This window comes from Cupressus sempervirens, chromosome 9 (assembly GCF_028749045.1).
Source record: "Cupressus sempervirens isolate cs-2001-9-10 chromosome 9, ASM2874904v1, whole genome shotgun sequence".
Lineage (NCBI taxonomy): Eukaryota > Viridiplantae > Streptophyta > Pinopsida > Cupressales > Cupressaceae > Cupressus > Cupressus sempervirens.
Window position 1 is genome coordinate 377,318,372 of NC_143126.1, and position 27,535 is coordinate 377,345,906.

Consider the following 27,535-nt stretch of genomic DNA (forward strand, 5'->3'; position numbering starts at 1 on the left):
TGGGAATATCCTTATAATCCTTTAAATATATTCATTTGTGAATTTAAGGCTTTATATTTCTTTCTAATAGTCTAATAGAGTTCTTAGAGTTGGATATCTTGTGCTAATCCCCCACCTCCTACATTCCAAGAAATCCCATATGTATTAAGGCTTCTACATTCTTTAATAAAATTCAAGACTTTAGATCCATTTGGTGGTTTCTCATGATGAAACATAATTATATGGTCCTCTTGATTTAAGTACTTCCTAATCCACTTTATCTCATGATATTTATAAAATTCTAGACAAGTTTAATACCAAAAGCAATATTTTGATCCTTAATACTGTTAATATTAATACCACCTTCTTCCTTTGATCTAAAAATATAATTCTAAGCTATCAAAGTCATCTTTTTTTATCATTATATCCTTGGTAGAAGAATATTATAAACTTCTAGATTAATTTCTTACTAACTTCAACTAGTAGATCATAACATGTCAATTGATAGATCAGTAATATAGAAAGGATTAATTTTAACATAATAACTCTACTTGTTGAAGATAGCCATTTACCTTTCTAAGATTCCATTCTCTTACCTATCTTAGTATAGATTCCCACAAATTTATTATCATGTTACTTTTATGTAGAGAGAACCCCAAATACTTAGTAGGTAGTTTTCCCTTTTTTAATTCTAGAATGTTACATATCCAAATCTCTTTATTTGCATCCATATTTAGAAAAAATGTCTTATATTTCTCATTATTAATAATCTATCTCAATTCCTCAAAGTAAGTATCCAAAATAAATTTAATACCTCTTTCTTTCTCTAACTCATCTTTACCACATACCATCGTGTAGTCCACAAATTGTTGGTCACTTGTGGATTCTAATTTACTAGTGATCATAATACCTTTTACTTCTCCTTGTTCCCTATCCTTTGATAGTGAACTTCCAAGAGCCTCAACCATTATTATAAATATCAATAAGGATAGGGGATCTCTTTGTTGTAGTCCCCTTGAACTTTGAAAAAAACCCTTTGGGAACCCATTCAAAAAAATTGACATCTCCAAGGTAGAAATACATTCAAATGCTACATTAATCTATTGATATGAAAGCTTGATAGATTTCAAACATTTTTATAAAAAAATCCATTATACTTTGTTACAATATTTTTTAATATCTAATTTAATCAACATGTTGGTTTTAAAATAATTATGGATAGAACAGATAACCTCTTAGAAAATGATGATTCCATCCAGAATTGATCTACCAAGAATAAAGCATGATTTCTCTTCCAAAATTATATTTGGGAGTATAATTTTTTAAGTATTAGCTAAGGTTTTAGTGATGATATTATATATAGTATTACATAATGATGTGGGTCTAAAATCATCCAAGATGATCATGATTTACTTCTTGGGTATTGTAGGACCAAAAAATGGGTTAATATCCAACATACTATGAGAAAATAAAAAACTCAATGAACATGCGTTAATGCCCTCTAGTCTACCATTAAAGCCAAATAAACATAGAAAACAACATAAATTAAAAACCCCCTCTTTTATTTGCAGCTCCCATGTCCTTCTTTCTTCTCCATATGATGTAGCTCCAATTGGCTATAGTGCATGAAATTGAAAAGAAAAATCATATGATATGGTAATACTATGAGAATACTAGAAGAGTGATTTTAAGCATGAGAGACTAAGGGACCAAAAATGGGAGAAATGTGGCTTATTTTATACCCAACACACAAGAGGAGAGTATTGGACTTGTCACCTTGGATATGCAACTTGGAAAGAGATTCCTTTTGGAAATCCATGACACATATGACACAAGATGCCAAATGTAAGATTGTATGATGAATATAAGTCAACATGGCTAAAAATGGTGGAGGATCTATGACATGTCATGTGACACCTCAAAGCCACTTAAATCCAAGAATCTATGATGATGACAATTAAATATATATATATATATATATATATATGTTTAAGGAACAAGAATATATGAATTATGACATATCTTAGCCAAGTGTAAGGATAAAATCCATGATGTAAGATGCCCATGTGTCACCATGATGTCAAGATTATGTCAATATTATGTGGAATATTTGAATTAAAATTTCATATATCCACACAAATAGAAATTAGTAAAAATGAAATTAGAAGGTGGAAGATATGAGTTAGGAATTTGAGAATTTCCATGGTTTGAGAATGATAAATAAATAAATTAATAATATTAATCAATTGAGGATGTTAGCTAGGAAGAATGATTAGAAATGCGAGATGAAAATGATTGGAATGATATGGGATTAAATTATGGGTTATTTATTCCTATAGAGAAAATTAGTAGATGGTTGGCCAATTTGATTTGAAAAATGTGACAATATCCTTTGATGAAATGTGATGATTATGTAGATTGACAAGGATGATGGTGGGTAGACAAAATCCATGGTCAAATTGAATGACTAATTCAAATTGATAACATGCCAAGGACACATGACATGGATTAAGGACATGTAACATTTAATTGACATTGTAAATGCTACAAGATTGAGATTGATTGATAGGGTTGATCATAATAATATCAATAGACACTATCAATGTTATTAAATTGATATCATAATGCCATGATCTAACACCGAGGGACTTGACAATGTCAAAGATTAGATGATGTGAATGATGGTTTGACCTAGCATTGAGATCCATGACAATAATAAGGTTGGATTGATAGGTTTGATAGATTGATAGATTTACAAGGTGCTAATAGATGAAAAAATGCCTAGGACTAGATAGATGATGGTAGATTTGGGATGCTAGGCATGTTTTGGGTTGATTAGGACTAATTTTGAGTGATTGTAGGTAGATTTGGGGTGATTTTGAGTTGATTTGATTTGATTTTGATGACATTGAAGTAGTTCCAAAATGATCTACAATTGATGTGAAAGAGGATACAAATGATGATAGAAGTTTTTGGGATTAATCAAGTTGGCCAAAAGATTAGAATTAGTGGAATGAGAAAATGGGACGAGTTAGTATGAAAATGTGATTAAACCATAAATGTGAACCATTTTTTAGTGTCTACATTTTGCCCCTCTTTGAGACGATGTGATTTAGAGTGTTGTGTCAAAGAACACTGCCAAAAAAGCAATAAAAGCATGCCCCAATAAGGGTGGTGTATATGGGTTCCCCCTCAATAAATTGACCAACATGGACATATGATAGGTCAATTTTATTGATAATGAGAAGACAAAGCCATAACAACTAACAAATCATAAATAAAATCTAAAATATGAAAGTTATGGAGTCTAAAGTGCAAAAAGGCATCATGACCAACATAGAAAGTGCCTCTTGCACATCCATCTAGGAAGAAATAGACTATAAAAGGGTTTGGAGATGGTTTTAAAGTCATTTTCACCCTCACATTTGGCAAAAAAGAGCTCTAGAGAAAGCAGAATGGACTGGCTACCCAGGGAGAAACATCATGGAAAATGGGTACGTACCTATAGACAACAGGAAGACACAAGACCTCTAGTGAGTAAATTGAGGCCATCTTTATGCTTTTTATGTTTTGTTATGCTTTTTGTGCATTTAGGAGTCAATCGAGGGTCAAACAAGGTCCTAGGAATAGTTTATGGTATCAAAATGCCCTAATTATGCCCAAAACACATCCAACTATGTAGTGGGCACACTTGGCATGACCAAGTGCACATTGAGCACACTTGGAATGACCAAGTGTGTCATGGGGCACCCTAGGATGCTCCATGGCTCCGAACAAGGTCTAGATGAGCTCGAATCGACCCAAAATTTGGTGTACACAAAAAAACCCTAGGAAGATGTTAGAATAGAGGTATGAATCATTCAAATGTGGTCAAAGTGGTCAAATTTGGTCAAAATTAGGGTAGATGTAGGTCAAACCCAGTCTAATGCTGACAGAGAGTGATACAAAGGGCCAAAAAGAGGGCAAACAGACTCAAAATGACTCAAAAATTGGACTACATGCTCAAAAATTTAGGAGGATTTCAAAACATAGGTTAACTTAGGACAACATGGTTAGAAAAAAAGTCAAACATAGTCAGACCTAGCTCAGATGGAAAAAAAGTTGATGGATCAAAATGATGTAAATGAGCTTGAAATGACCCAAAACTTAGTAGGCATGTTCAAAACCCTAGAAAGAGTTCAAAACATAGGTCAAATTAGTCAAACATGATTAGAAAAATTCAAAATTAGTCAAACTAGGGTCAAATGTAGGTTAAACTTGATATGCAAGAGGATCTTCCCCTATTGGTGATGAGAGGAGATAGGCCTCAGAGCTTGATGCTACATCATCAGATTATTGCTAGTGTGAGAGAGATCTTGATAGCACTTGGCTTGTATCATATCATATTTATGTTGAAGGTGAGAGGGAACATGGCCTACTTACAATGCTAATGGAGAGGTGGCATTCAGAGACTAGTTCTTTCCATCTGCCAATGGGGGAGGTGATTGTGACCTTAGAAGATGTATGGTCCATCCTTAGGATTTTGATTCATGGGGACTTAGCTATGTATGACCTAACTACTAGGTGAGTGACACTACACCAATTTTTTGGATGTAGAGATGTGGAGCTGGGTATCTGAGATAATGAGATCAAATGGGAGGCACTAGTAGCATGACATGAGTGTCTAATAGCTGTTATCTATTGGATGGTGGGAAAACTATTGATATTAGATAGGTGTGGACATGGATTTCCTATTTGATGGGGTAGGATGCTCGAGAGGATGGTCATGGATGAGACCATGTTTACCTGGGGACCATGCATGTTGGGTATGTTGTACGACTATCTACACTAGGTGGCATATAGAGGTGGACTAACATTTATTACTAGAGGTACATTTCTATAGATCTAGGCATATGAGCACATTGTAGTGTTTAGACTACTCATAGAGAGAGAACTAGTGGAGGATATGCCTTATTCATATAGCTATAGAAGCATACTAGCACAAGGACTACTGGGTTACACTTGATTCTTCAAGGATTAGTTGGATACCATGACACAATTTATCTAGAGACCATATAGAGATTTCCCAAGGTGGGATGATGATGATATCCACCTACCATGCTATAGAGAAGAGTGTTATTTGATTGGGCACATAGTGATTGGTCATCTAGTGATAGAGATGTACCTACCAGAGCTAGTACACAAATAGTTTGGGGAGATATAGGAGGTGTCTGGCATTGTTTGCATAGTCCAAAGTAGAGATTTGGGAGTGGGAAGCACTTATTAGGACATAGGTGGCTTACGCATAGTTGAAGGAGCTACAACCAAGGGTATGGGGAGCAACAATGAATATGGTGGATATAGGCATGACATCAACATATGATAGGTGGTTTTTGCAACATCATTTGAGGCCATTGATAGATCTAGTAGTGTCAGTACTAAGAGAAAGATCATAGATAGAGTAGGGTGAGGAGGAGGATGGGGAGGAGAATGAGGAGATGATGAGGAGGGAGGAGATGAGGATGATGATGAGAATGGAGGAGATAAGGATGATGATGGGGAGGAGGGGGAGGATGGAGAGGATGTTGAGGTGGGGGATGATGATACAAGGGATGATGATGAGCATGCTGAGTCAGGGGATGATGATGAGGACAATGAGGGAAAGGATGAGGGAGATGAGGATGAGGAAGATGATGATGTAGAGGGTGGGGATAGTGGGGGTGGAGGTGGTGATCGGGATGTTGATGAGGGAGAGGATTATGATAATTATGAGGAGGGTGGGGATAATGATGATGAGCAAGGTGATGAGGATGACATAGGTGTAGATGCAGTAGTGATAGATGTCAAGGGGGGTCCAGTGAATTACACTAAGGGGATGCTAGTGCTGGTACAGGTAGGGCCTAGCCAATTAGAGCTTATGAAGGTGATCAAAGGGATCTGGAGTTAGTTAGGTTGGGTTGTAGTTGAGAGGGATGTAGTAGTATTAGGGAGAGATGTAGTGATAGAAAAGAGGGATTAGGCTATGGTAGAGAGGGATGTAACCATGTGAAAGGAAAAGAGGGTAGTGTAGGAGTCATGGTAGTTCATTAGCAACATCAAAGATCTAAACTTCTAAGAGATGGCTATGATGATTACCAGGGAACATGTGGAGACACAGTACTAGAGAGATCATTATGAGATGGTAGTGCCACCAAGGTAGAGGGTAGAGATCTTTTGTGCATTGACATCTCACTCATAGTGGACATAGAGGACACAAAGTAGTGCAAGGGTGATGGGACTGATGAGGCCACCACAAATAGTAGAGGGATCATCCTCAAGGTTAGATAGAGGCTGCGAGGCTAGGGATAGCACAAGTTGACATAGATATGCTCTTGTATAGAGGAGCTTCTTAATTTTGCTTTTGTTTTTCTATTATGCTCTTTCATGGTTCACACCTACAGGTAGTTAGTATTGATGTAAACCATGGCCATGTACTCTAATACTTTTGTGAAACATTTATGATATGTACTTATGTTATGATGACTATATGAGATGATTATGCATGTGTTTTATATGCTTTATATGGATGCATTAATGCTTTTCTATGTGGACTTTGAGATGATAACATCATGTGTTGATTTATCACATGTTATGCTTAGGAAATGACATCTTTATTGTTGCCATATATTTTTCTCATGAATGAATGCATAATGAAATGTAAATGTTATGGAATGAATGCAAATGAATGTAAAATGATATGAATCCCATGTCTATGCATATATATTACTTTGGGTTTTTTTGGACTTTTGACATATGTAGGAATGTAGGATGATGGTGATTTTAGTGTATCAAAGTACCATACCATGGTGGCATATGAAGTGGATGTCAGAAGATAGAGGAGATGAGATGAGGAATAGTTAGTATGAGGTGACAACTTTTGATTTCACAAAGTGCACTATATGTTATTGGAGCTTGATTTTGATATGGCAGATGGAATGCAACACATCATGACATAAAGGGCTAGAGCACAAATGCCAACCTTTTGCATAAGCAAGCATGATGTAGATAGAAAATGACCTTGTCCTTCCTGAGGCATATATACATACCCAAAACTCTCAAAGGTACATGTTTAATAGATAGAAAGATAAAAAATGACCATGAACCATCTTGGCCACTCTCATAGATCAGTTTATATCATCGAGTGGCATAGGAACATGATCAAAGAAAAATAAAGAAAAAATAAATCACTCACTAAAAAAAAAGTGCCAACAACTATTCTTATCCATTATTACTTTCTTTTTAGTATTTGAGGTTTGCAAATAGTGTTTGACAAGTTGATCATGTGATAGCTATGTTTGTTGATTCAGTTTATAGGTGCATGATGACATGTTGGATTAATTGTTGGTTCACATTGCTTAGATAGTGTGATTTTCATTGAAGTGTTGTGCTTTCAGTTTCAGTTTGTGAAAGGGCAAGTTTTTAAGCAAAAGGGGTGATTATCCATAGTGACTATTTACAAGGTTTATTACAAATTTGTGGTGGGTTTTATGATTTTAAGGGGTTTTTGAGGATATTTGATGTTTTTGTATGACTCATTTCTTTAGGACATTTTACAAATTTTTAGTATTTATTTCAGCACATTTTATGATTTTTAATGATTTGTTCAAGACATTTTATGATTTGTATGAATTTGTTCAAGAAATTGTACAATTTTTAGTGATTTTTTAGGACATTTTACGATTTTTAGTGAATTTTTTTAGAACATTTTATGATTTTTATGATTTTTTCAAGACATTTTAGGAATTTTAGGTGATGTTTTTAGGAGTTTTTTTAGGATTGTATTTGAATTTTTTGGATTTTTTTAGGATCATAAGGGGTCACAAGGGTTTTAGTTCCAATCTGATATGTAATAGATTCCATGGATAATGATGTAATTAGGGTTATGCCCCTAGTTCAATTTCAAACTCATGCACTATGTAGGTGATATGCCCCTAGACAAGACACAAACTATGTACAAAGGCCAAAGATAGAGTATGTACAAACTGGTGACGTGTGGGTAAGATAATAATGGACATTAACTAGCTCATGGGCTATGATCAAGGACTAGGGGTGTCTTGAAATATGAAGGATGTGATTAGGGGATGAGAAAAGGGGTAACAACTAGATAGAATCTTGATAGATGGAGGAGCAATAACTGGTTACACATGGTGCCTGTTTGCTACGTTTTCACCATGGTACTTGCCTAAAGTGCTTGTTTGCTAGGTTTTCACTTTTGGATAAATTTTTTCTCTTGACTCAAATTTTCATGCCAAGACACCTATTTGTCAAGTGTTCATCAAGGCATCCATTTTTTCATTTTTTTTTCACTTTTTTCCTTCTTTTTTCAAGACGTTTTGCTATTTTTTTGATATTTTTTACAACAATTTTAGATAGAATCATGAATTTTACTAATGAATACTGAGAAGAAATCTATTATTGGTACTACTAGCTGATAACCTCTAAACTCATTACTGACCATAACTACACAAGATTCATGCTGAGTTTGTAGTTACAATCAAACCACTGGAAAGGCCTTGAGAATACCATCATGTACCGTATGTAAGATAGTTTCTGCTTCTTGTCAATCAAGGCAGCTGAGGATAAATGGGTCAAAGGATTCTTTGTATGGGATGTCACTAATGATGATTTTTGCAAAGGCTTACTAGATAAAGGTTGTATTCTTGGTGTTGGAAAAGTTAGGTAGCTATAATTGGGGATAAACAACTGGATATAAGGAAGGATTGGGAGGATTGAGACTAGTGACTTCCCACATGAACATTGATTATGAGAGCTCAAAATGAATTCATGGCATGTTGAACATTGGAACACAGACATTCATGGCATCAACTTGTTCATTTTGTATCCTTGGGAGCTACTTAGCTTTTGATTTTTCATAGTCTAATGGTGCCTTTTGGTTTTCACCAAGAGACCTATGCTTGTTATTTTTTTCTTTACTTTGAATCTTTTAACTAGAAGATGAAGTTGACTCCCCAAAATATGTCAATGTGTTAGCTTCAAGAGAAATTACTTCTTTATGATTGTTAATCATGATGGCTTCATAGATTTCAAAGTCTATTACAAGAGCATCATCATTGTTGAATTGATCAAAAATTAGTGGTCCATGCTAGTCCCAGTCCAATATTTTAGGATAACTTGAGGGGATGTCATCATCAATGTTGAATGGGCTCTAGTTAGAGGTATATATATAGATGGATATCTAGTTCAGTTGTATTATTGGGGTCAACAAAGATATGGTCAACTGCATAAGTATTATTTATTTTAGGTTGGGTATCCTCAAATGCCTTTTCATTGTTCAAAACATCCATAGTCTCACATGTGGGTACCTTAGTACTAGGAGGACCTATTCACAATGTTTGAATCCAAACACCAAATGACTAGGTCATCCTTTTATAGTGATAGGTTCAATTATTCCTTGATTCTAAGATCCAAGACCACCTTGTCCATCATAGCCTTATTTCTGCATGATAGTAAACCCAAGTCCATATTTTTTAGGAGATACAAAAGTGGGTTCTTGTTCTTCTTTTTCTTTCTCAATACAAATGGATGTATTCTCATGCACATGTTCTTTATGTAGATTACCTTCACTAATTAAATTAATAGAAGTGGCATTTTTTGTACTGATCTCATAATGTTTTTCTTGCAATAGTTGTGTTTTATCATAAGATTGGGGAGAAATTAGTGACTCCTTAATGTGGGATACTTGAGACGTAAAGTATTCTCCACACCTATTGTCTTCAATCTTTAGCTTTTCCTTGGCCTTACTAAGGAGTATATCAATATCCAAAAATTTAGAGGAATCTATGGGGTGTGCTTCATTATTTGTTGGGACTTAGTATGTAGTAGCATCTCTCATAGTAGCACAAAACTAGAAAGGATATGGATTTCCAGGGATGGTAACCTCCATATTATTGTAGGAAACTTTAGACATAGATGATATGTAGATGGCACTGCTTTCATAGAATGGATCCAAAGGCATCCTAGTATCATGTTGTAGTTCATTTCAATATCTAGGACCTAGAACAATGTGCCTTCAATAGCTAGACCAACTCTTATGGGTAATATGATAATTCCCTTGGAGAAGTGTTCATGATCATCATAGGCCTTTATTATGATTCTGCGAGAGGGATCCACATCTTCTTTGGAATAACCCAAACCCTTGACAACTTTAAGGCTATAGATGTTCAGTCCCTCTCCTCCATCTATTAAGACATGTCAAACTTTGGCATTATGAATGAAGACTTCAAGATGAAGGGGTTCATTATGGTTGGGTTTGTCCTTAGGAATATCTCAAGGGGAAAAGATGATATGTTATGATGTAGATAAGTTTCAAACCATGGCCTTGAACTAGGAAACATTAGTGATATCTGGGACTATTAACTCTTTGACGACTTGATCCAAGATCTTCTGATGTTGGCAGGATGCACATATTAGGTCCAAGATGGATATTTGTGTAGGGGTCTTTCCAAGCTGGTCAAAAAGGTTATAATCAAATAAAGTAGGAGCATTAGGTCTACTAGGGGTGTAGCTTGAGTAGAGGTAGTAGGTATAGAAGGAGCTCTAGGTAGGGTGATCTTGGTATGATGAATAGTGACAACATAGTGAGGCTCCTCAACTTTTAAGGTGAATGTGGATATGTGGGAGTCAAACTCATTGAAATAGTTGATGGTGTAGTCATATCCAATGCATTTGTAGTTCACATTAGCTTGTGAGTTTGAGTTTGAACTGGAGGCCTTTTCTTTGTCATGATTACCCAAAGGATCTTTAAAGATGATATGATCAGCATTATATGCTAGTAAGGAAGGATCAATAGTAATTATATCGTCATCAATAAGGTCTTTTATTTCATGTTTTAGTTGAAAGCATGATGAGGTCTTGTGAACTTTTGTGTGATGGTAATCATACAATTTTTTGTCATCCCACCAAGAAGCTTTAGTTAATGGTTCATCTTTGATTGGGGTTAACTACAGGAATTTATTACTGAATAATTGTTGTAGTGTAGTCTCAAGAGGTATCCCTAAGGGTGTGAATTTCCTGTCTTTGGTTTGAGGATTTCTTTGAGGTATATCTTACATGGAACTCTTATTCTTCTATTTTTAAGGTGTTGTTTGATCAGGAGTTTGTGAATTTGTAGGGTTTGCACCTTTTAGAGTTAGTTAAGGTTGTGTTGTACTACTTCTTCATGCATCCACAATGCTATCATTGGTTACATTCTTATTTTTGGAGAGAAAATTTTCCTTGTCATTAGATGAGTTGGTATTTGTGTTTTCCTTGTTTGTTTTAAGGATACCATTACAGATGAGAGTGTCTTCAATACTAGCCCCATTTTTCATCAACTTAGAAATGGCGCTTGGACTTTTGATTTTGAGTTTGTACATTAAGTTGGGGACTAGATTTTCCATGCATAGATTAACTTTTTCTTCAAGAATGTTTAGTGAGCATATACTGACTAGGTTTCTCCAACATAATAAGAATGTGATAAATGGTTCACTCATTTTCCATTTAGTTGAGCACAAATTAGAAAGGGTCACCTCATTTGTAATGTTGAAGGAAAAGTGGGAGATAAATTTGTGTGCTAATTTTGACCAAGATTTTATGTTACCAGGAAGTTTGGAGTAACATTCAAGTGTGGTCCCAGCTAGAGAATAAGGGAAAAACCTCATGAGATAGGTGGGCTCATCACTAAGTTTAGTACAAGAGGCACAAAATTCCCTGAAGTGATCAATGGAGTTTCCTTTTCCATGGTATTTTTTAAATCTTGGAGCCTCAAAATGTTTTGGGAATGGAGGCATATATAGAATTTTATCAAATGGATAAGTATGTAAGTCTCATTCTATGTATAGAACCTATTTCTATTGGACTCCTAATGCCTCAAGTTGTTTAGCAAGTTGTTTGAATTATTGCAGTAATTCTTCATTAGGGTTTTGAATGATAGTCCTCTCTTCGAGGATCATTTTCTATGGAAGGAACTGTGTCTACTTAGTTTTAGCATTTCTATGTCTGAAGAGTCAGGTGATGTGTTGCTAGGTGGTGCAGGTATGTTGGTACCTTGAAGAAAAAAGGGTCCTTGTTGTGGTATATGTTGTAGTTTTTTTTTTGTGTGGTTGTTGTTGAGATACCTTTATTGGTTGCATGTGAGACTATATATGTGACTATTGTTCTAGAGGTACCTATTGAGGTTTTCATGGTGTATGTTATTTTTATAACAAATGTTGTTGATAGGAAATTTATTACTCAAGGCATCTTTGGTATTCCAACTATTGTTTTAGTTTCTCTTGTTGTTTAGCAAACATGGAGTGTTTTTGCTGGAATTTTTGTTGTTACATTTTATTAAAGTCAAGTGGATTTACATTGGATTACGTATTAGGGATGTTGGATCCTTGCATCACTTGAGGTTGTTGTTTTGGTTGATATTTCTATTGATATGTTAAATGTGTGTTAAGTGGATTTTGACTTGGTTGTGTATTAGAAATGTTAAGTCCTTATACCACTGTAGGTTGTTGTTGTCTTGGAAGTTGGTTATGCCCTTGAGAATTTAACATAATGTTTGGGTTGTGGTTTTGACACCTTTGTGTGTTAGATGTTTCTCATTGGGACATCATATTGATTTGGCAATGAGATGTGTTCATTTTGGGAATGGGTGAAATGTCAATAAGGGTTATTGCAATTAATGTTTCACATGGTATACTCATGGGATGCTCCATAACATTTGATATCATAACATTTGGTAAAGTTAGGAGCAAGGGTGTGCTTTGTTGATTTTCCTCCAACAGAGGTATGTTTGGCATCCCTAGAGTACAAGTCCCTTTAGGCACATCTTATTGTTGCATTATGTGATTGAGATTAATTCTTAGCATCCTTTTAGGATATTTAGGAAGAGTCTTGTTGCCATTTATTGATGGAGGTTCATCAAATAAGGGATTGATGTTTTTGTGTTCAAATGTACTTTGGAGTATTTCAATGGTTGATTATTGATAGGATCTTATAGGTGTCATCATTGAGTTTGAAGATTCCAAAGGTTGTTTTCCCTTATCCAAGTCCAAATTAATTATGGGTTATATATTTTCAAGTGTTGGGTTATTTTTATGTTTGGACTTAGGTCCCTCCAAGTGTGGATTAAATTTGACAATTTCTTGGGTTGCCAAAAGTTTGAAGTTTTTGCGGAAAGTCTTGTCATGGAAAGTCCTAGCCATTTCTTCATCATTGATGCCATAATCTGTTTCAGAATCATTTCTTTGGTGTAAAGTACCATGTATGTTTAGAGGATTGAAGGTACTTGTGTTAGGTTTATTGAATTTGAATGGGTGAGTTTCTTCATCATCAGGAATTGTAGGTACACTTCCACATCTAGATGATATAGGTACAAAAATGGATTTGATATTAGGAATCTATTAAACCATTCTATGTGTAGGGGAAGTGTTTGAAGGGAATCTCATAGTAGGTTTGTTGTTTAGGGTTGGTTGGGTCATTCCTTGATGGTTTTCATATTATGGATACATGCTTAAGGGATACACAAGTAAGGGTTGTGATGCTTCAATTTGGTCTTTGTCAAATGTTTGATGGGGTTTCTTGTTCTTCATTTTCCTTGGATGAGTTTTTGGTTGCACTTTAGATTGTGTTTGTACCTTAGAAAATAAGGGTTGATAAAGTGCTCTGGGTCTCTAAGCTAATTGTGTCCTTGTAATTTCTAGCATGATACCTAAGGATACATATGTAATGGAGAAAACCCTAGATGGACACTCTACCTCCCAAGTGCACACCTAAATTACCAATTACACCTAGATTCAATGGAGAAAACCCTAAATGGACACTCTACCTACCAAGTGCCTTGGTGCACTTTAGGACCTGAAGGTAAGCACTTGGTAAGAAAAAGGTATACAATTGGTAAAAAAAGGTGTTAGGGTGACCAATATGCAAAATGTGAATGATTTGAGTATTTTTGGGTGTTTTCTAGGGTTTAGGGGTGAAATGCCAGCTATGCAGATGTAGATTAGGGTTCTGAAACCTAAAATGAAATCCCTAATTACCAAATATAATCTAAAACTACCAACCACACACTGAAACTACTAAGTGTGCACCTAAAGTGTACAGTTGGTAAAATAGGGCAAAATTTGGAAATCTAGAAATGGGTATACAAGATATGAGTATTTTTTGGATATTCAGGTGTTTAGGGATGTTATTAAATGTAAGGAAGTGCCAACTAAACTAGTTTTTTGATATGCAAGGTGAAAATGTCCTAGGGAAACTATACAAATGCAAATGTAAAGTGACACTTTGGAATTTTGACTAAAGGGGATGAAAATGACTCTGTATTATGCAAAATGAAGATTAGGGTTCAATCTTGGACTTGATAATGATGTTAGTGGTTGATGTATACAAGTTGGGTCATGAAAATGATGGTATGCTAAGGTCAATAATGATGTTTAGGACATGCAACATGAGGGTATGAGATCAAGAAGACAAATTGATTGATGAACAAGTTGATTGTGTTTGATATTGGAAATGATGCTAGGGTTATGAACAATGCAAGATGAAGTGGTTATGAAACTAAGGTAGGTCAAAATGAAATTTAGGGATAATAGAAATGTGATAATTCTATGACAAGGGTGTATGCAAGGTTTTGAACTTAGGATCAAATCTTTGGAAAGTATTTTGTCTAAAAGGTTTACCATGTGAAGATGGACTCTAGATCTTGATAAAAAAGAGATAAAAGACAAAAAGATCAAGTTGATAAAAAAGAAAAGGTCAAATCCATCAAGAAATAAATATATTTTAACCAAATAAAAATGATAAAAATGAAAAAAGGACTAGTCAAGATCCATCATCCATCAACACTAGGAGATACTCTAGGACTCATACTTTGTTCAATTTTTTTACTAAGTCCAAAGGTTTTGGGTTAAAAATGATATTTAGGGTGATCCAAATGATGGTTATGTTGATTAGATATGCAATATGCAAAGTTCCTAAGATGAAAAATGAATATTGGGGTGTAAGATGAAGTTTTGGGCCATATGCAGAATGAGGACCTATAAAGGCTTCTAAATGCAATTTTAGGGTCCCAGAATATAGTTTGGAGGCCCAAAATGGTCTTTCTAGTCACCAAGTGTGATCCAAAAGCACCAACTATGCCCATGGTGCACTTGGAGCCAATTCAAGCATAGTTGGTAGTTTCATAGCATAGTTGAGAGACTGAGTTGAATGTTTGTTGATGTTGGACTAGGTGATTGTTAGATTGATATGCTAGAGAGATAGGTTGTTGGGGATGATGTTATGATTGGATAGGAGATGTAGAATGGAGGTTATGACCTAAGGAATGAATTTCTAAGTAAAGGAAATTATGATTAGGATACACATAATGCAAATTAGGACATGCTAAGAAAGGTGGGCTTATCTAGGTACCTAGTGACACTCTTGAGGTCTCAAAATGCTATCTGGAAGTCTAAACTAGGTTCTTAGATTACCAAGTGCACTTAAAAAATATCAACTACACTCATGGTGCACTTGGGTCTAGTTAGAGTATAGTTGGTAGTTTTAGAGTGCAGTTGGTAAGTTGGGCTAAAACTAAGGTGTTTTTGGGTTCTGTGGTTTTTAGATTGATGTTCCAAAGAGCTAAAGGGTAGAGGACAATGCTAAGACTAAAATGAAGGTGTAGAATGATGGTTAGGACATATAGAATGAGGTTTAAAGTGTGTAAAATGAAGGTTGGGCATGCAAGGATGCAAGATGGAAGATACAAGATGCAGATTTTGGGGTTGAAATGCAAAAGGTAAGGGATGCAAAGTAAACCCTAATGAATGCAATACAAAAGATGAGGGATGCACAATGAGGACTAAAAAGATGTAATATGAGGCCTAGAGAATGCAAGTATGAGGCTCAAAGGATGATAGATACAAGTGGATGCTATGAAAATGTGGAATATAAGTCATGCCACGCACTTCTAGGGTTACAAGATGCCATGTTTTCCAAGTTTCAAGTGTTTTTGACAAAGTTTGCAATGTTTTGACAAGAGGTGTAATGTTTTGACAATGTGTAGTGTTTTGATAAGGCTTGAATAGTATCCAAGGTGTAAATTTGAAATTTTTCTTTATCTTGATTAAATTTTTACACACACAAGACATAATAAACAAGAATAGTTGTTGTTAAAGTGAAAAGACACACCACAACTTAGGCTTTAAGACTATATCCACTAAATTCCCACTTGAACCAAAGTTCAGCCATGATTATCTAGAGTAGACAACTTAGAATATTAGCACCATAGGCTCCCCCTTATAGTGCACTCACTTCTCAGGCTACCAAGATCCACTTCCCAAGGGGCATGACTTCTTAAGGAACTACTATCTCTACTAAGGACTGCAAGAATGTGGGATGTCTTCATAGGCATGGGTGGCCCCCTAAGCCAGTGGATAGAAAGGGTTTTTGCCTCTAAAACAAGGTTTTTAGTGCACACATTTTGTTTGGCAAGTGAATGGTAAACTTCCTCAAAAGGTCTCCCAACCCTGAGAACTGGGGTTTGACACACCACAAGGGTACTAGAGGAGAGCTATCACATAGCAATACCACCAACATGGCATTAACTATATCAATTATTTTTTATAGTGGATGGAATGTTGACATGGATTTGGCCTGTTACTACTTCAAGGTCATCCCCTAGGGCTCACCAAGTGGTAAGTCTTGGGTCCAAGGCATGCCTCTCTGTAGAAGTCACATAGATTTCTCTTACATCCAAGATCCACAAATTGCAAGGGGAGAGGATACGCCCACATAACTCCTAGGGCTCTAAAAAATGCATGGAAACCAAGCAATACAGGAAGTTCTTTTTAGTAAACTAAACAAAGTGTTATCTAATTGAGAAAAACCACACATAGAGTTTGGACAAGTACATAGGTCTTTAATAACATCCTGCAAATAAGCATTAGTAGTTTTTTAATGAATGTCTTCTCCCAACAATCACCACATGCTAAAAATAGATCATCAATAACACAAAATCATATACTCTAGGTACTAACATGCAATTGAAACCCTAGATGCAGATTTTGATCAAAGTAGGTGCTTTTTATGAACCAAATGCACTCTAATAGAGCAGATTGTGCCCCAGAAGGCCAATATGACTTAGGATGCCCCCAAGTGTAGTCAAATGGTGCTAATTATTTCCATGGTGCACTTGGGGCCAAGAAGGGTGTAGTTGGTAGTTTCTAGGTGTAGTTAAGAGAGTGGAAGTAGGTTCTAAGGAAATGGTGCCTAAACAAGACCGAAAACTAAAAAAATTGAAACCTAGCTAACCAAGTGCACCTAGACAGCACAAAGTGTTCCCATGGTGCAGTTGGGGCCTAGAAGGGTGTATTTGGTTGTTTCTAAGTGTAATTTCTTATCTATGAACAATATATGGGAGTTTTGATGACTCTTAGGCCCTAAAAATTTCTTCCTAGAGGTCCCAAGTGTACCCTGACAAAGTCGAGTGCACCCTAGGACAACAAGCTCATAGAATGCATATATGAGATATTAAAATCATATTACTAGTCCCCCTAATTAGACTAGGTTTGATAAGGGAGATTAAATGAGAATTATACCCTCCAAAAAAGCTTCTTCCTTGCACCTACAAGCACAAAAACAAGAAACCCAAGTTAGTTTGCATGATCTTCATGTCAAGTTCACCAATTGTAGGACCAAAAAATGGGTTAGTATTTAACATACTATGAGAAAATCATAAACTCAATAAAAATAAATTAATACCCTCTAGTCTAACATGAAAGCCAAATAAACAAAGAAAGCAACATAAAGTAAAAGCCCCCTCTTTCATTTGTAGCTCCCATGTCCTTCTTTCTTCTCCATATGATGTAGCTCCAATTGCCTATAGTGCACACAATTGAAAAGAAAAATCCTATGATATGATAATGATATGAGAATACTAGAAGAGAAATTTTAAGCTTGAGAGACCAAAGACCAAGGGACTAGAAATGGGAGAAATGTGGCTCATTTTATAGTCAAGATGCAAGAGGAGAGCATTGGATTTGTCATGTTGGATATGCAACTTGGCAAGAGATTCCTTTTGGAAATCCATGACACATATGACACAAGATGATAAATTTAATATTGTAATTTGCATATAAGTCAACATGGCTAAAAATGGTGGAGGATCTATGATGCATCATGTAACACCTCAAAGCCACTTAAAGCCAAGAATCTATGATGATGATAGCTAAATATAGATATACATAAAGAATAAGAATATATGGATTATGACATATCTTAGCCAAGTGTAAGGAGAAAATCCATGAGATAAAATGCCCATGTGTCAAAATGATGTCAAGATTATGTTAGTATTTGAATTAAAAATCCATATATCCACGCAAATAGAAATTAGTAAAAATGAAATTAGAACTGGAAGATATGAGTTAGGAATTTGAGAATTTCCATGGTTTGAGAATGATGAATCAAATAATTAATAATAGTAATCAATTGAGGATGTTAGTTAGGGAGAATGATTAGTAATGCGAGATGAAAAATGATTGGAATGACATAGGATTAAATTATGGGTTATTTAATTCTATACAAAAAATTAGTAGATGATTGATCCAGGTGGATTTTGAAGACCTTTAAAATTCAACCCACTCAAAATCCCTCAAGATTGGCTATAATGGATAAATCATGATGAAACGTTCTTGGCACAACTTGAAGTGTGTCAAAAAGAGTCTGTTTGCTCAAGATATGCTTGGTCAAAGTTTGGGTCAAACTAGAGAACCAGGGGTTGACCAAAAAGGTGAAATTGGACCATCTCAAAAGTGGTCAAAAATGGGTCTTAAATTAAAGATCTCATTGAGAGCTTTCCAATGGTGTTTTTTTCATTGAAAATGGAGTTCATATGTGAAAGTTACAATCATTTGAAATTGGAAGGAAAAATGCAAATTTTGATGATGTCATCATGATATCATCACCCTCAATTTATGCTCTTAATAATATAACAAGTTTTAAAATAATGTATAAATATAATATGTGGTTAATATGAACCATATATTATTATGATTATTATTTTAAATAAGGAAAATAGTAATTATATCGGTTATATGGTTTTAAGCCAAATATAGCCAATATCAAGTATAAAAGGGGAATTATTTTCCTTTGAAAGACAAGCCTAAAGAGGAGAAAACTCTAAGGAGAAAATTCTTGTAAGAAGAGAGAGTATTCTTATTTCTTAAATTCTTGGAGAGTTATTTTACTCTTGATAAAGAGTTTTGGGGAAGTGAGAGTTTTTCTTGTAAGTAGTCTAAGTGGTCTCTTGAGAGAAAAACTTGGTGAGTTCCTTGAGAGAGTTTTCATGACTTTTAAAGTCATTTTTTTAAAGGCTTAATGCTCATTGAGAGATATTTACAATTTTATTTCTTAGCATTATAAAAAGTTGCGAAGGAGCTAGGCATGAACATGTTGCTAGCAAGTTCCTATCATCACAGTGTGGAAACAGGAAGCAGATTGTAACTCCATGGAAGACCATGGTGATGTATGAATTTTGCATCATAATAATGGCATTGATCTTGCAAGTTTGCAGATCTAGAGATGTAGCCAGAGTCTGGTGAACTCCAAAATCAAATCCTTTGTCTCTTATTATTTCTAATGCATGTTTTGTCTACTTAGTTATTTTCTGTATTTCTAGGTATTATTTTCTTAATTCACAAGCAATGTCAATATCAATCTTCATTTTAAATCTATATCCTAGTGAATCTTAAAATTGTAAGTGATTCATAACAAGGAGTTTACAGATCAATGATTGGCAAATTTGATTTGATAAATGTGACAATATCCTTTGATGAAATGTGATACTTATATAGATCAACTAGGATGATGATGAATAGACCAAAGCCATGGTCAAATTGAATGGCTAATTTAGATTGATAACATGCCAAGGACACATGATATGGATTAAGGACATGTAACATTTAACTAATATTGTAAATGCTATAGGGTCAAGATTGATTGATAGGGTTGAACATAATAACATCTATGGACACTATCAAAGTTATTAAATTGATATGATAATGCCATGATTTGACACTAAGGGACTTGACAATGTCAAAGATCAGATGATGTGAATGTTAGTTTGACCTAACACTGAGATCCATGATAGTACTAAGGTCATATTGATAGGTTTGTAAGATTGATGATGGTGGATTTAAGGTGTTAGGCATCTTCTGGGTAGATTTGGGGTGATTTTGGGTTGATTTGATATGATTCTGAGTTGATTTGATGTAATTTTGATGATTTTGAAGTGGTTTTGAAATGATCTACAATTGATGTGAAAGAGGATATGAATGTTGATGGACATTTTTGAGATAGAATCAAGTTGGCCAAAATATTAGAATTAGTGGAATGAGAAAATGAGATGAGTTAATATGAAAATGTGATTAAACCATAGACACAAACCATTTTTGAGAATCTATAAGTATAAGGGAAATAAAAGTAGCATTCATCTCTTTTAGGATCTTTCCTAAATTTATAATACTTTCCAGAATTTTTTTTACCCCATTCCCCAAAAAGGATGAACAATTATGATAGAAGAGAGTTGGAAATCCATCTTACCCTAGGATTTATCATGTTATAGTTGTTTTAGTGAGATTTATATTTCCTCTCTAGAGAAATTTTTATTTACTCTCTCTCTCTCTCTCTCTCTTGTAATTATTTTTGGTATGTCCTTTAAGATTAATTCTTCTGAAACTCTTCTTGAACCCTCTCTAATATTGAAATTTGCTTAATGTAGTGTATATAGTAAAAATATCAGCCTATTTATTGCAATTAGAAACAAAAATAAATAAAACAAAATCACATTAGATATTAGTCATTCCTACAATACAACAAAACAAGTAATGCCTACTAAAACTCTTGATGAAGTAAAATAAGGGCACCCAATAACCTTATTTGATTTGTTGATCCCTAATTCATGCTTTTTATTTATGTCAAACACTTAGTCATATATTTGGCAGAGTTGGTTGGTTATCACTGCAACCAAGCCATTCTATATAGATAGGATTAAACTCAGAAATAAATAATTGTTATAGTCAAATATAACCAAAATAAAAAAGTAATAGATCACACAGAAGAGAATACAAGACACAAATATTTAACATGGTTCACCCAATACCTGGGCTACATTGACCAACATCAAGTCTAATATTATTATTATCTAGTGATTACAATCCACAATCCCTTACATCTCAATTCTACTATAAGAAGATGCAATATCACCATACATTACAAATTCCCTAACCCTAAGCCATTATATACAAGCTTTTTTCACTTATAAAATTAGGGCTAGAATGAGTCATCCAATAGGAAAATAGCAGCCAACACCTTTTAAATATAAGTTCTTTTTGGCTTCAAGGGCACGCATTTCCCCATGACCTCACCCTATACTATCATAGGGAGTGCACCTAGGGCATTGTCCCTTGACCCTATCTTGGGGGCGCTACCCCGAAACCCTTGTAGAAATAATATAGGGATAAATTGTGCCAAATAAAACTTTGAGTCTAATTAGGCTCTGCATCACAACAAGGTCAACCATTGTAACTAGAATTATATGTATTTCATGTATGAACCAAGTAGTAGTGACTTTTGAGAAAGTCTATTGTCATTGAGTACTTGAATACATACCGAGTCATCTAGAATATAGTTCAAGTTCAGCGTATGCATGTCAAGTCACACAATATGAGCTAAGTCAATACATGCTAGTGACAACATTGTAGAACAGTTATGGCTAAGCATTAGAATGTTCAAGTGTCAAGTAAACCAATTTTGATATAATTGTTTGGAATAACAAAAAAATTGAGGTAAACTATTTTTTTAAAATCTTGACATGTATTTATTTTTTCAAGGATTCAATTATTGAGGTGATTACATGTTTTTTTTATGGATCATTAATCCATATGCAAGATGATCAGCCAATTAGAAAAATGGAAGGACTAAGTGGAAAAAAAGAGAGATCTAGATCATTTATCTTGATCTAGAACATTCATCATATGTTATAAGAAGAGGATCTAAATCCTAATGTTAAAAGGTGTGCAAGAAAGATTATGAGTTTGGATGCTAGACGTGATGTGTGAACATAAATTAAATATAGCAACTGAATAGAGAAATGAAGAGAAGAATAAAGATAAATCAGAATGGAGATCAAATCAAAGATTGTAAAGAGGAGATCCATTATCATTATTTGAACTGCAAACTAAAGGATCAAGTACCATATATTCTAGAAAGTATTTTAGGGTAAATGTCTTAATAGAGTGGTCGTAATATACCTTTGTAAACCTCCTAACAAAATGCTTACTTAGTTGTAAGTTTAAATCCTTTAATTAAGGTAGACTAGTAAAGTCTTGTAAGCTCTCAATAGGTTAGACCCCTCATCGAGTAGATCATTAGAAGTGATAAAAAATATAGCCCTAACATGTAAACTTTATTATTGTAATAGTGAAGATTTTTTGGTGTCGTCTCTGTGTGCATGAAAGTGTCACACTTCTATAAACCATTATTCTTGAGAGAACCCATGGAAGAGGGAGTCTCAAGAGCCAACTTATAGCTCTCTATCTATGACATGAAAATGCTATTAGATGGTGGCTCTCAAATGAACCAAACTATGCAACCCTTGTAAGGTGCACCATAGAATGAGAGATTCAAAGAGTAGAGGCAAGAGTACCAATATCCAAGAATCTAGAATAAAATGCAATGCAAATGCAAGCTATTGTAAATGAAATGAAAGCTAAAAAAGAGAACTAAGCTAAATCATAAATGAAACTAAGATAAAAATTATGCCATAATGTAAGTAGAATGAGAGCTAAGCTAAAATGCAAAAATGAAAGAATGCTCCAAGTCTCCAAAATCACCAAGAAAACATGTAGCATAACAATAGCATGACAGGCTAAGATTTTTTGAATGAGCAGAGAGCCCTCCCTTTAAAGAAAAATAGATAGTAGAGATTAAGAGGCAAGATGAATGTAATCAAGGGTGGAGTTTGAAAGTGGGAGTGATCCATGTGCACAAGCATCTCAACCAATCACAATTAATGGTTGACTTTTGAAAGGATTTAAAATGTGTGGAGGTGAATTAAAGTTATTTTAAAAGTAGAAGATTCATCTAACATAGAAAAATGTACATTCATGTGTAGACAAAAATTCCTTTTCTTTTATTTCTAAAATATGAATAATGCTTTATGTGTGCACACTTAGCATAAGAGATGAGTGGGGAATTTTATTTAATTAAAAGGGGACATGTTCTTTTAATTAGATATGAACTTGGGATAGAGTGTTCAATAAAATAAATAAATTTTGAGGATTTGATAAAAAATAAACCTTAGATAAATTATAAAAAGATTCTAGAAAGGGGGCTCATAGTCTAGATGACCTTTTTTAGTTGATTACATTTGCCCCTCTTTGACTAATGTGTGATCAATCTAGGAGCACATGATGTCAAAGAATGAGGAAACCAAGATAATAGTGATAGATATAGATATCTAATTCCAAAGAATGACATATAGAAAGAGGTAGCACATCCTAAATGTATAGCATAATAGCGGTAGTACTGAACATTAGGAAAAAGATGATGTCAGAATTCAAGAAGAATGCTAACACCTAGCAAAGTACATAGACTGAGAGCAAATGAATAGATCAAACAAATGCTCCTAAGAAATAGATAGCTATAGTAGGTGATGATGGAATATTTTTTCCCCCTCAAGATTGAAATCAAAATGAGATAAGGGGATGTAGAAATGAGCAAGATATGAGCAAATCAAGATATAGCAATGTCCAAGATGATAGATAGAGGATTAGAACCAAAGAGTGACCACTAAGCAATGAAGATATGCCCCAATTCAACTAACTTTTACCAAGAAGATAAAGCATAAGAATTAAGTCAAGTGGAAGAGAGTAGAAATGATGAAGAAATGAAGAAATGATGATTTCCCCTCCAAGATTCAAGGATTAAGCCTCAATAGGTCAGCCAACTACATAGAAGAAAGAATAAATTTTTGGCTAGTGAGATGAAACAAAATTTGGATTTCAATCCTAAAAATGGATCTAGGATGTCAAGATTAGCAAAGATAGGTCAAAAGCACAGAGGAGATGGTAAGATAGAAAAGAATTGAGAAATAAGAAAGAAGAGATAAGATAAGATCGAGAAGATATAAGAGAAGGATGAACATAGTTGGCTAAAAAGTATGAAAATGTGCAATTGCAAGGGGAACAAGGAGACAAGGATGAAGGATGAACAAGGAGACCTCAAATGGGCTAAGCAGTTGTATCCCCAAGATGAGGACAAGAAATAATTCCAAGCTAGGAAATGTGTTGCAGAGTGTGTGATTGAGACTAATAGACATAGGTGCAAGGGTCTCAAGTAGCACATGTTTCCAAGTTTTCACCACTTGGAAAATTTTGTTAGGACTTTTTCCAATTTTTTTGTATTTTATTTTGGTGATACATCAAAGTTCCTATTATTAGGTTTTCCCTAAGATGATCATTTTTTAGAAAATTTTCTAATTTTTAGGATTTTTTCAGCATCATATATGATTTTTTGGAATTTTTAGAATGTTTTAGTGATTTCAAGCAAGATCACATCATTTTCTCCCAATGTCTAGCAAGGTATAGAACATATGGAGCAACAATATGGTAGATAAGTAAAGACATATAAGAAAGGAGTATGAAGCAAGTGAAAATGATCCTAAAGGATTGACTCCTCAAGAGTACCCAAGCTAGGGAAAGAGGTGAAATAGTCAGATGAAGTACATTTTGGATAAGCAATTGAAGTAATGAGAAAGATAACATGTAGGATAAGTAGTGAATCCAAAAAGTGAGATAGCATGAAGCATTTAGTCCAAAAGAGTAGCCATGTCAAGACACCTATGAGAACCATGTTTAATTTATTGTGATCAAGACCAAGGAGTCAACTAGATAGGATAGTAATGGGATAGAGCAATAAGGATAAATCTCAAGATGGAGGCTATGAGTGAATGAGAAAGCATAATATAAAATCTCACGGATAAGATAGCCAATATGCAAAGATAGCTCAACATTGTCAAGATCAAGGAGAGAAGAGGGGACAAATGGATGATGGAAGAATTATGCATGATGCCTTTTTACCAGGTTTTCATCATGGTACTTATCCAAGGTGCCACAAGAAGTAGTTTTCACCATAGGATGAATTTTATTTCTCTTTACTTTTACTACCAAGGTTCCACAAGAATTGGTTTTCACTAGGCATATTTTCATTTTTTAAGCTTTTTTTCTTTTTCTATTTTATTTTTTTAAATTTACAAAGAGCTCAAGTTGTTTGAATGTAGATAGTGCTCCTATAGGAAAGATAAGTCATGATAAGCCAAGGCCATAGAAAGGTATGCTCAAATATGTTGATAGGGTGATGAAAGAGAAATGGTAGTAGGAAGAATATATTAAGGATAAGAGTTCATGTATAGAAAGTAAGTGTAAGCTTTAGAGGATTTCATGAGGGTAGCTAAAATATTGGACAAGATCAACATTGACACACACCTTGAAGGGTATTGGAATGATGGAGGAATCATGGATGAAATAGCTTGAGGTTTAGATGTATGAGGTGGTAGAAGAGATTTGGAAAAAAGTGGAGTGGAAATCTTTGGAATATTTTTAGGAAGACTTTAGGAAGAAGATGGAATGGAAGCCTTTAGAAGCTTGAATGTCAACTTTGAAGTATTTTCAATATTCAAGTCTTTTAAAAGAGACTTGGGAATCCATATAGCTTTAGATTTTCCTTTGGATGCTTCAAAACAAATTTATTCAATAATGGGTTTAGGAACCCATATTTTCTTTGATTTAGCTTTTTTAATAGTGGACCTTTGTGGTCTCTTGAATTTCTTCTTTTCATTCACATGTCAATTAGATGGGACATAGTGATCTTTATTTTTCAATGGATTCTTATGTTTATTCTCACTTCCAAAGGACTTGGAATTTGTGGATCAATAAGGATTATATGATTGGTTTAGATGGATAGATGGGTGGAAATTCATCAAGGATGAGTATCTTTGTTGATCTTGAGGTATGATGGGAGAGCTAGGAGTGGAAAATGTAGGAGATGAAGGAACATAAGGTCCCAATATAGATGGAAGGTTTGGAGGCTTTAGCTTTGATGGATGAGGACCAAGGATAGAATCAAGATATGCAAACAGATAGTGGAAAGGGATATCAATATCTTTAGAGTGAGAAACATGGTCAAATCCATCAATAGACTCATGAGTGACTTTTATAGGAATAAAATTTTTAATAGGAGCACTTGAAGCTTGAGCACAATTTGGAAGTGGATATGGAGAAGTAGAACATAAGGGGATGTTTTGATCTTGACAAGTAGCTTTGAATAGCATAGGAAGAGAAATTTTCTCATAATTTTCAGTAAGCTCAAGGGAAATAGTGGAGGTGGTGTCTTCATCATACTTAGGAGGTGAATAAGATATAGCATACGGAGGGGAGAAATCTTGAAAGAGATGAAAGGGTGCTTGATCTTGATCTTTCTTGACATTTATAACTTTTTCTTTTTTAGAGTCCTCTTGACATGGAGCCACTTCTAAGGACAAGGGAGAATGAAGAGTGAGTGGAGTAGTGCTTGGAGTAGGCATAGTAGTGTATGAAGGTTGAGGATATTTAGGATTAGTAGCATGGAAAATTTTTGCAGCCAAGTGAAGGTTAGCTTGAGTTTCTTTTAGAGGTAGCCCTTGAGGATACACGTAGTCAATGTGGAAAGCATTAGGTTCTTTATTTGATGGAGACATGTTGGAAAGCTTTGAAGTGTTTGAAGATGCATGAGTTTTGGAAGAAGTGGAAGATGTAATAGAGCTACTACTAGACATAGATTCATCAATGCAATCTTTCTCAAGAGAAGTATCCTCACCACATGAGTCACTAGAGGTTCCAAGATCAACAATCTCATCATTAATGAGATATTGCACTTCATGTTTCAGCTCTATAAAATTAGAAGTAGCATGGTCATTAGATTAATGATAGGCACAATAGGTATCCAAGAATGGGTTTCCATATGAGCTAGACTTAGTCAATGTGATTAGCTTGGTGCCAAGAAGTATTTGCAAAGTGTCATCATAAGAATCTTCCAAGGGAGCAAAAGTTCTATCAAAAGTATGTCTAGATTCATTTTTTTGCTTCTCAAGTGAATAGCACACATCCATACCTTCATCATTTTCTTGGTTAAAGATAGGTTTATCATGAAATTTTGGCATAGACTCAAAGGATGTATCATTTTCTAGCTCTCTAAAAAGTGCTTTAGATCTAGTAGGTGAAGACAATTGATGTCTTAAAGTAGAGCATGTAGACCTAGAAGAAGAGGACGACCTTAAAGAGGGTGACTTGCATACATGTAAAGACCTTAAGGAAGATTCATGTAATGATGCAATCTTCTCCTCTAACCTTTTATCAAGTTTAGACTTCATTTCTATCATGCGCTTAGAGAGATGAAGGTAAGAAAGATCATTTGTCTCTTCTAGTTCTTTTTATTGTGCATATAGATCTTGAAACTCTTTAGTGGCATGGAGGATATC